At 35.1% G+C, this 9,959-nt stretch overlaps 2 long non-coding RNA genes across 2 annotated transcripts; one reads left to right on the top strand and one right to left on the bottom strand.

The window, feature by feature from the left end:
* Positions 1 to 2,401: 2,401 nt before the first annotated feature.
* On the top strand, positions 2,402 to 4,046 carry LOC145738318 (uncharacterized). Its single transcript, XR_014180707.1, has 3 exons — positions 2,402 to 2,637; positions 2,706 to 2,853; positions 3,253 to 4,046. It is a non-coding gene; the product is annotated as an uncharacterized LOC145738318 (long non-coding RNA).
* A 5,070-nt stretch (positions 4,047 to 9,116) lies between these two features.
* Positions 9,117 to 9,959, bottom strand: LOC145738493 (uncharacterized). Its single transcript, XR_014180776.1, has 3 exons — positions 9,744 to 9,959; positions 9,445 to 9,689; positions 9,117 to 9,393 (listed from the first exon to the last, which is right to left on the bottom strand). It is a non-coding gene; the product is annotated as an uncharacterized LOC145738493 (long non-coding RNA).

Genomic DNA, 9,959 nt, shown 5'->3' with positions numbered 1-9,959 from the left:
CAAATGTCTGACGGCTGTCCAAGGGCTGTTCTCTACAGATTCTGTTACCTCGGGTAGTACTTTATTAGTCCTGAAATTTGGAAGGTGTTAGTATGTGTGGATTTTTAGATATTAGCATTTGAATATTTATCGACTGATATAAACAATGTGTTATAACAAATGTTTGACGGCTGTCCAAGGGCTATTCTCTACAGATTCTGTTACCTCGGGTAGTACTTTATTAGTACTGAAATTTGGAAGGTCTTAGTATGTGTAGATTTTGAGATATTAGCATTTGAATATTTATCATTAATAGCATTCGAATATTATAAATATATTATATAACAAGTGGTCTGACAAGACGTTTTTTCAGTTGTTAATGACAAAACATTTAGTTATGATAAACATAACTAATCCTCTGACGCAATTAGTTGATGATTTAAAAAATACCCGACGCCACTGGTCATTCGGGTGTTTCCGCCAAATTGGCTGCTAGAAATTGGCTGCTAAGTTCACATCAGTTGAAGTCACCATGTCACCTCAGAACCAGAACTGGGTTTTTTGATCAAGGTTTTTTCCCCCGTGTAGAATAAAAAAAACCACCTTAGTACATCTGGGTTCAGCTGTCCCCCCTTGTAGAATGACAGCCAGCAGACTAGTGATCTAGTTAAGCCTCTGAAGATGGGTGTCTGAATACACCCGAAACATGTTAGGCAGATAACAACTTATTATTAATATATATTTGTGGAGATCGACTATGAGTTTTGCTTTTACTTACCAACAATTCTGTTATAAGTTAAAACACTGCTTTAGGATTTAATAGTCCCCAGTTTTATGGAATAATTCTTGAAACGTTAGTATTGGGCTGTTAATGACTCGTTTGAATGCACCTATCTGTGATGTTCCTTCCAGATAATTTAAATTAAATGTGGTTGTTGTTCCCAAGCCAAAGTTTGATTGGAACTTTCCGCCTTTGTTTACCACCAAATGTTGCAAGTTTTCCAGTTTGGTGAAGAAAAATCTTAAATTCTACGAAGGTCTCGCAATAACAACACTAATTAATAAACTTAAACAACCCTAAATTAAGTTTTTATTTCTTCTGTTTGTAGTTTTTGGTGTTGTTCAACTTTTTAAAATTCCTAACCTCAAAATGTTGTTTAGAAGGTTTAGCCGTCAGTTGGGACTGTGCCCTATGTTGCCGATCTTCCACGAGCAGATGTGAACCTGGTGTATTGTTTGTTGCAGTAATAAACGGACCGATGAATTATGCCGATTTCGAAAAAAAAAACATTTATTGCATGCAAAACATGTGAGATTCTTAGAATGTTTTTTTTTCAAAACAATATAGTTTTCTCATTTTTGTTTATAATTACTTAATGAAAGATACACTATTGTGAGGTTTAAAGGAGGAATTTGTCAATACGGCAACGTCCAAACAGGTGATTAAAAAGATGGATAGCCTAACTTGTAATAAACGAGGTGCTTAAATTTCAATATGGCGGAGCACTTGATAACGTAACCGCCACGGGAAAAAAAATTAACCATACTTATTTACCTGCTAATGATACTAAATTACTATGGCAGTGCATTTGAAAAGGTATCAACAATATTTGCTGTGTAAACTTTAAAATCCTAAATCGCTTTAAAACCATTTTATTCCCTTGTCGGTTTGGTATTATTTTGTCCTTAATCAGCATGGAAGTTTTTGAAAAAAGTAGACAAGAAGGTGTTGTTATAAGCTTGCGTAAGCATTTTGTTTCATTATTAATAATAATTGTAACTTTTTTGAAACTTAGATGGACAATTACCAAAAGTCTTCAGGTTTTTAATGTTAATGACCCATTTGGTAGTTAATGTTAATGACCCATTTGGTAGTTTATGGATTACTGCTGTTAAGTCAAACATGGTTGATTTTTGTTGAAATTCACACATGGGACTGGTTTATGAACCATAGTGCAGCTTATTTTTTTATAATTTACGTAATGCTATAGTAATTCTAGAACATTCCCAATAATGCAGGTTATTCTATTAAATGTTAATTATGCAGGTTATTCTATTAAATGTGATGTTTCCAATAGGGCTACGCACCAGATTCAAATATCTTGGCAATATACAAAATTATTTAAGGGAAAAAGATTGTTGCAACTTTTATTGCAAAGGGCGACTTTGAATTTTGCGACATCTGGCACGTTGCTATCTTTAGCCATCATGCCATTAATGTGCTATATGTTTATTCAGATTATATGGCAATGTTTCATCTCTTTCAAACCAAACACGAAGGTAATGTATTAAATTTCTTAACTGTTGTACTATTTGTTTGTGTTTTTAGACTCGTTACTCTACTATATTTTGGGTTTAGTGGACTTTATTTGGGGCATACCATTAATCATTATAGCAGTCTGCCTTTCTTACACTTTGTGGAGACCTGCCAAGGTGACGCAGGAGATCGATACGGAGGACGTGCGCGACGGGAAGCGAGGAAGCGGGGAAATATAGTTAGTTGATGGTTGATATAGTTGAGTCTTGGTGTGGAGTACGAATAAAGACAATATTCAGTTTATATATATTATTAATAAAGTTACATGTGTTTGTATCAAGTGTTTTGTGTTATTGGAGAGTACCACAAATTGGCGACGAGGATTATATTCGAACCATAAGGTAAGAGAGAGTCCATCAAGACATAATCAAGAAGGTATTGTTCAAATAATTGTTTGCGATGTTAATAGACATCGAGGAGGGCTGTGAGCACCAAAAGAAAGGGCTGTGAGCACCAATAAAAGAAAGGGCTGCGAGCACCAATAAAAGAAAGGGCTGTGAGCACCAATTAAGGAGGGCTGAGAGCACCATTAAAAAGACCGGAAACGCTTTAGAAACGTGAGTTTAAATCTACGTAACTTGCTATTAATTTACAAGACAGTTTTGTTTATCTTAGTGAAAAGAACTACTAATGACTACGAAATTACTTTAATTATAGACATTTTATAACGTTGGTTTGCAACAATTTTATTTATCAAACGGTCCAACTAAAATCAATACTGTAGTTGGTGTTTTGACGAAAATATTTATGATACTAGGGTTTGGTATGCGGTACGCGTTTTTTGTTGCGTTTTTTTTGCTTTAAATAGGTTTTGATTATTTACCTACCTTTAACAATGTTATATTTTGACCGTACCGGAGATTTAGGTTTATATTAAAAGCATAAAATCGGGTATTACCGAAAAACAAAAAGCATAGTTCTTACATACCTACTTACAAAACTGCATTTAATTGCAGGTTAAGATGGAAACTGGAATTAAACCTTTTCTATGTGAGGATTTTGATAAATCCGTGATCAGAGGCAATTGGGAAAAATGGCTGAGATCTTTGGAATTATATTTAGCATCCGAAGACATTACAGATGTGGTGAAAAAGAGGAATAAACTTTTACATATGGGGGGCACGCAACTACAAGAAGTAGCTTATAGTATACCTGGAGCTATAGAAACGTACATTGAGGTAGAAAAGAACGACGTCTTTAAAATATTAGTTGAGAAACTAACAGATTATTTTTCTCCAAAACAAAACTCAACTTTTGAAAGACACATTTTTCGGAGCATCAGAAAAGAAGACGGCGAAGATTTTAATAAGTTTCTATTAAAAATTAGACAACAAGCAAAACGATGTTCATTTGGGAAAAGCGAAATTGAAGCCACCGAAATAAGTATGAAAGATAAGATTATTGATAGTTGGGCATCAATAGAACTTAAGAAAAAACTACTTGAGAAAGAACGTACATTAAACGAAATTATTGAGTTGTGCCAAGTTCACGAACAAATAAACAATCAGTCAACTGCAATGGACAAGGGCACTAGTGAACCAAGCACTTCATCGTCGGCATTAACTGTGAACAAAGTGGGATTTCAACGTGGAAGACAAACAGAATTATGTTTAAGATGTGGTAAACCAGGTCATGCAACCAATATTCAAGCTTGCCCCGCAAAGAATATAAAATGTAGAAAGTGCGGCTTTCAAGGGCATTATGCTATTTGTTGTAAAACTAAACAATTCTTGAAGAGACCCAATTCCGCTGTTTCGACTGTCCAAAGATATAAAAGATATAGACCCGGTGTAAACTTTGTTGAAGCCGAGAATCCTGAAGACGAAGAAGGCAGAAACCAAATAAGAAATTTCGACTGCTTCAAGATAGACAACACGGAGGTAATACAACAACATGGTTCATCAGATGAACTTCTTGAATGCAACGTTGGGGGAATACGACTAACATTGCTCATTGATTCGGGATCCAAGGCTAACATTATAAGTGAAAAAGATTGGAAGTTCTTAGAGGAAAACAATGCAGTAGTATGGGACGTTGACTATTCTACTAAAGATATTTTGAAGTCGTATGCATCGGGTGAGCCACTAAAAATTAACCATCGTTTTGCCACAACCATTAACACGTTAAATGGAAATGAAATCATCACATATTTCTATGTTGTCGCAAATGGAGACATGTCTTTACTGGGGAAAGAAATAGCAAAACAACTGGGAGTTTTAAAGTTAGGGGTAAATGCAACCATGTGCGAGAAGATTACTGCATTCCCTAAAATTAAAGGATTTTGTATTAAATTATGCATAGATCCTTATATCAAACCAGTGCAACAACCAATACGAAAAATCCCAATATCGGTTGAATTACAAGTAGAAAACAAAATCAATGAAGCATTGCAAAAAGACATAATTGAAAGGGTTACAGAACCCAGCCCATGGATATCACCTATCGTAGTAATTTTCAAACCGAATAAAGACATACGAATTTGCGTAGATATGCGTAGGGCGAATGAAGCAATCAAAAGAGAAAACTACCCACTGCCTACGTTTGACAGCTTCATGACAAAACTTAGAAACTCAAAATATTTCTCTCGCTTAGATCTGGAAAGTGCATATCACCAGTTGGAACTAGATATTGAAAGCCGCCCCATCACTACTTTCATTACTCATAAGGGTCTTTTCCGTTACAAACGCCTCATGTTCGGAGTAAATTCAGCACCGGAAATATTCCAAAGGACTTTTGAAGCCATTCTAGTGTCTTGTCAAAACTGCCTTAATTATTTAGATGATATAATAATATACGGAGCTACAGAGGCCGAACATGACCACTGTCTAAATAAAGTGATTAACATTTTGAACAACTACAATGTTCTACTAAATAAATCAAAATGTTTATTCAAAGTCCAAGAACTGGAATTTTTAGGGCATAAATTGTCAAAACAAGGCATAGAGGCAGATCAAAGGAAAGTGCAGACAATCCTGGAGTTCCGTTCGCCTCAAAATAAGGAAGAAATTAGGAGTTTCTTAGGTCTAGTTACCTATTTGGGAAAATTCCTTCCCGACTTAGGGACAAACACGGAACCACTTCGACAGCTTACGAAGAAGGATGCAGTATTTGAGTGGAATGAATATCATCAACAACATTTTGAAAGTCTGAAGAGATCCTTAGCTAAGTTGCCCACTTTATCGTATTTCGACCCAAAAAGACGAACTCAACTAATCGCAGATGCTAGCCCAGTTGCATTAGGAGCAGTTCTTCTACAATTTGACCATCAACACAGTCCCAAAACAATTTCGTTTGCAAGTAAATGTTTGTCTGATGTAGAACGACGGTACTCACAGACCGAAAAAGAGAGCCTAGCATTGGTATGGGCAGTAGAACGGTTTTATTTCTACCTTGCTGGTTTAGAGTTTGAATTAGTAACCGACCATAAGCCTTTGGAAATGATATTTAAACCAACATCCAAACCCCCTGCTCGTATAGAACGATGGTTGTTAAGATTGCAGGCATTTAGATTTAAAGTTGTTTATAGACCGGGAAAGTGTAATATTGCCGACTCTTTTTCCAGATTGTGCAAATTGCAGGAAGAAAAGTCATTTGACTGCGAAGGAGAACTTCATATATTTGCATTGATTGAAAAGAGTGCACCCAAAGCTGTAAAAATATCAGAAATTGTATCAGAAAGTAAAACAGACATTTTGATAGCAGAGACTGTAAGTAAAATAAATAGCGGGTTATGGAGTGCAAACGATAAGAACTTATACTCAGCTTTCAAAACCGAGCTAAGTACAATGGGACCAATACTTTTGAGAGGTCGTAAAATTGTGATTCCACAATCTTTGACCAAACGTATTCTGGATTTAGCTCATGAAGGTCATCCGGGAGAAACCGTGATGAAAAGACGCCTTCGGGCAAAAGTATGGTGGCCATCAATAGACAAAAATACTGAACAATATGTCAAATTATGTCGGGATTGTCTATTAGTTTCTCAACCCAATAGGCCTCCACCGATGGAACGGCATAAATTTCCGGAGGGACCATGGCAATGTTTAGCCATAGACTTAATGGGACCCTTACCAAACAAAGAGATGGTTCTAGTAATAATCGATTATTACTCTAGATACCAAGAAATACAATTTCTAAAAACCACGACTTCAGCAGTAATAATAGACCACTTATCTGGAATTTTTGTACGGCTAGGGTATCCAAAAAGTATAAGAGCAGATAATGGAAGACAGTTTGTAAGTGGCGAATTTAAACAATTTTGTAGCAATCATGGCATTGAACTTATTCAAACTCCCCCATACTGGCCTCAAGCAAACGGAGAAGTCGAAAATGCTAATAAATCTATTCTTAAAAGACTGCAAATCGCCTATACACATAATAAAGACTATCACAAAGAAATTCAAAAATATATATTAATGTACAATGTAACACCACATGGAACCACGGGTAAATCTCCAACTCAACTTTTATTCGGCAGAAACATTAGAGATAAAATCCCATCTATTGACGATTTAATTAGCACGGATGTAGACGAAGAAGCCAAAGATAATGATATAATCAATAAACAGAAAAGAAAGGAGAAGGAAGATGTAGCCCGGAGAGCAAAAATGTGCGACATACAGCCTGGTGATAAAGTTGTTGCTCTTAATATGACAACCTCAAACAAATTAGAAAGTAGATTTCTAAACGAAGAATTCCTGGTATTGGAGAGGAAAGGAAATGAAGTTACAATAGGAAGTAATGGAAAGACATTCAAACGTCACATATCTCATGTAAAGAAAATCCCAAAGAAGCCTAATTACCCAATTGTTCAACCAACAATTCCAGTTTCCGCTCAGATACAGGAAGAGGCCATCATAGACCAAGCCTCAATAAGTGACCAAGTGACTACCCACCAAAAAGAAGAAGTACAGTTTCCAACACCACGTGTAGAACCACTTAGACTGGAAAAAAAGGAAGGAATGTGGAGACCTGCCAAGGTGACGCAGGAGATCGATACGGAGGACGTGCGCGACGGGAAGCGAGGAAGCGGGGAAATATAGTTAGTTGATGGTTGATATAGTTGAGTCTTGGTGTGGAGTACGAATAAAGACAATATTCAGTTTATATATATTATTAATAAAGTTACATGTGTTTGTATCAAGTGTTTTGTGTTATTGGAGAGTACCACACACTTTTTATTACCTTATGTTTCAAAGCAAACTTGCTAAGATTGTTTTAATTGATAACATTATACTTTTGTCAAATGTACGACATGACTTGCAACCACATAATATCGAAAACCACATTAAAGCCATAACTATGAGACACTTGGATATAAAGAAACACAGGACACTGTTGTAAATTCCCATCATTTGCTTTATACCACCTATGTAATTAGTGGTTTAATTGGAGGATTATTATCGATTGCCGAGTATTTTTCCGTAATTTTTGCAAATTGCTTAAATATTTAATATGATTAACAACCTTACAGCTAGTCCCACGTATGCTGCTATTTACCAGCACTGACGTTGCAGAAGAACATCTTTAAATGTCAAATTGTAAGTATAAGGAAAATTAAACAAAAATAAGTTGATGTTGATGCTTAATCAGGTCTGAAATTATGCAATTATAGAATGACACATTTGTCAACTGTATCAACAATTTAGAATGGTATAACTGGCAACAAGACTGCAAGAAAATGTATCATATTGTTACGGTTTTCCCGTGGGTTTTTACAAAGTCAATATAACTCAACAATTAATAAATTTATTTACACTTCAAAACACTTCGTAAAATATCTAATTCAGCTACTAAAAACACTACTACAATTCCACAATAATTCCACTATTTAAACTTTACCGCGTTCGCAAATTCACTACTACTTTTCACCGTCGAGACCGCTTCTTTCATATTCGGTAAACCACGTTCTAGAACCACTCTGAAACGCTTCGCGATTTGCGTCGAACGTCGAAGATGCTTCTCGGTATCGCTATCTAACGGTGGCCTACTTTAACACGCGCCCGGCCAGATATTGCGGCGCATCGATTCCATCCCGAATCGAGTGCTCGTTCAGAAATATCGAGCATTGTAGGCCCAAACTGTAACAATATCCTAATGATTCATATCAGTTTGCCGGTTGAAATTTGTTTTTTGTACACTATCTTTGTTGACAGAGAGTTACCTAAAAAGGTAAAATCATTCAGACTACTACATTATAATGTACTACCGTTTTCTAGATACTGAAAGGACTTTATCCTGTAATAAACCTCTTTTACTCCTTTAGAAATCCTCTTAAAGTTTAGATGGCTTGAAAATGTTAGTGTATTAATAAAATAGCTGAACATTCTAGTTATTATTATGTATGTAAATAAATATTGGAAAAGTTGAGTCAAAGTTTTTCAAAGAAATGAAAAGAATTTCAAAAAATTTTTGAACAGAGGAGTATTCAGCTGTAATAGGCTAAAAGAACACACATATTGATGTTTTTTGAATATATTTTGACATCTCAAATCGAACAAAAATATAACAATGTTTTTCACACTGTTTCTACAGCGTTTTTATTAGTAATTTTTGAGATAAAATATTCAACAGATCTGCTTTTCAACACTTTTATTCCTGAGTTTGCAACGTAGCTGAGATCATACAGATACCGATTTTCTAATGTCAATCCTTTATGTTAAAAGTTCTCCTGAATACCTGAAATACCACGCGTAATAAATATTTTATTTGGAATGTACTTGTTTTTGGTTTTTTCACTACTCGACAAAAAAAATCCAGAAATTTTCACCAGTAATGTGATATAATTAGTGATAATACATAAAGTGCTGAATTGCAAAACTAGAATCGGCCAATTCTGTTGGTTGTATAAAAGAAATTAAGTACTGGATACAAAGTTTTTAAAATCTGCAAAAAAACAAAATTAATAGTCATAATTATTAGTACATTATTAGTTAAGTTTACACCTGGCAAAACAAAGCCCTGTTAATGTTAACCACCACAAAATCCACTTTCATTGGTTCGTTTAAGTACGTGATTAATATGCTATAAACTTTTCTGCAAGATACATCCCACTCGTACCATTTCAGGTTAAAAATCTCTGTCCTAAAGTATTCGACCTTAAAAATTACACTTTGCACAAAAGTATACGTAGTTTTATACAGTTTTACCAGAGTAATGTATTCTTCCGCTGCATCATTGACTGCGTAAACCAAACAAAAGAAGTAAACCGTAGCAGCCGATACAGCTATAATACTTCTATTTGGCTGTAAACACCAACATACAATAATAGTAGACAATATAGCGACTACTCACAGAAAAATACTCAAACATTGGCAAAAGTCCGAAGAAAACCTCATTGAACAAATACAACAAGTAAAAGTACTGGTTGGACTTTAATACAAACTGGTTGTACCTAGAAAAATCATGTGTGTAAGCCAATTTTATGCAATAAAGTGTAAAATGCAACCTTATAATTTCTAAATGTTTCTTTATAATAATTTTCAGGTGTTTCATTGTAGTTTCAGAGCAACTTTTCATGTGGTTGATGCTGCAAACGTAGTCAATTAGAATGATGACTGCAATTTTGCCTTGCAGCATCACGTAAAGGAAACATATGGGAGCGGAAACCATCATGATAGTGGAAACTGTACTCCATATTATTATTAATAGAATTCCAATAATG

The sequence above is a fragment of the Ips typographus genome, linkage group LG15 (assembly GCF_016097725.1).
Source record: "Ips typographus isolate SLU linkage group LG15, UJ_Ityp_2.0, whole genome shotgun sequence".
Lineage (NCBI taxonomy): Eukaryota > Metazoa > Arthropoda > Insecta > Coleoptera > Curculionidae > Ips > Ips typographus.
The sequence above is the reverse complement of the archived record's forward strand: the minus strand, read 5'-3'. Positions and strand labels throughout refer to the sequence as shown.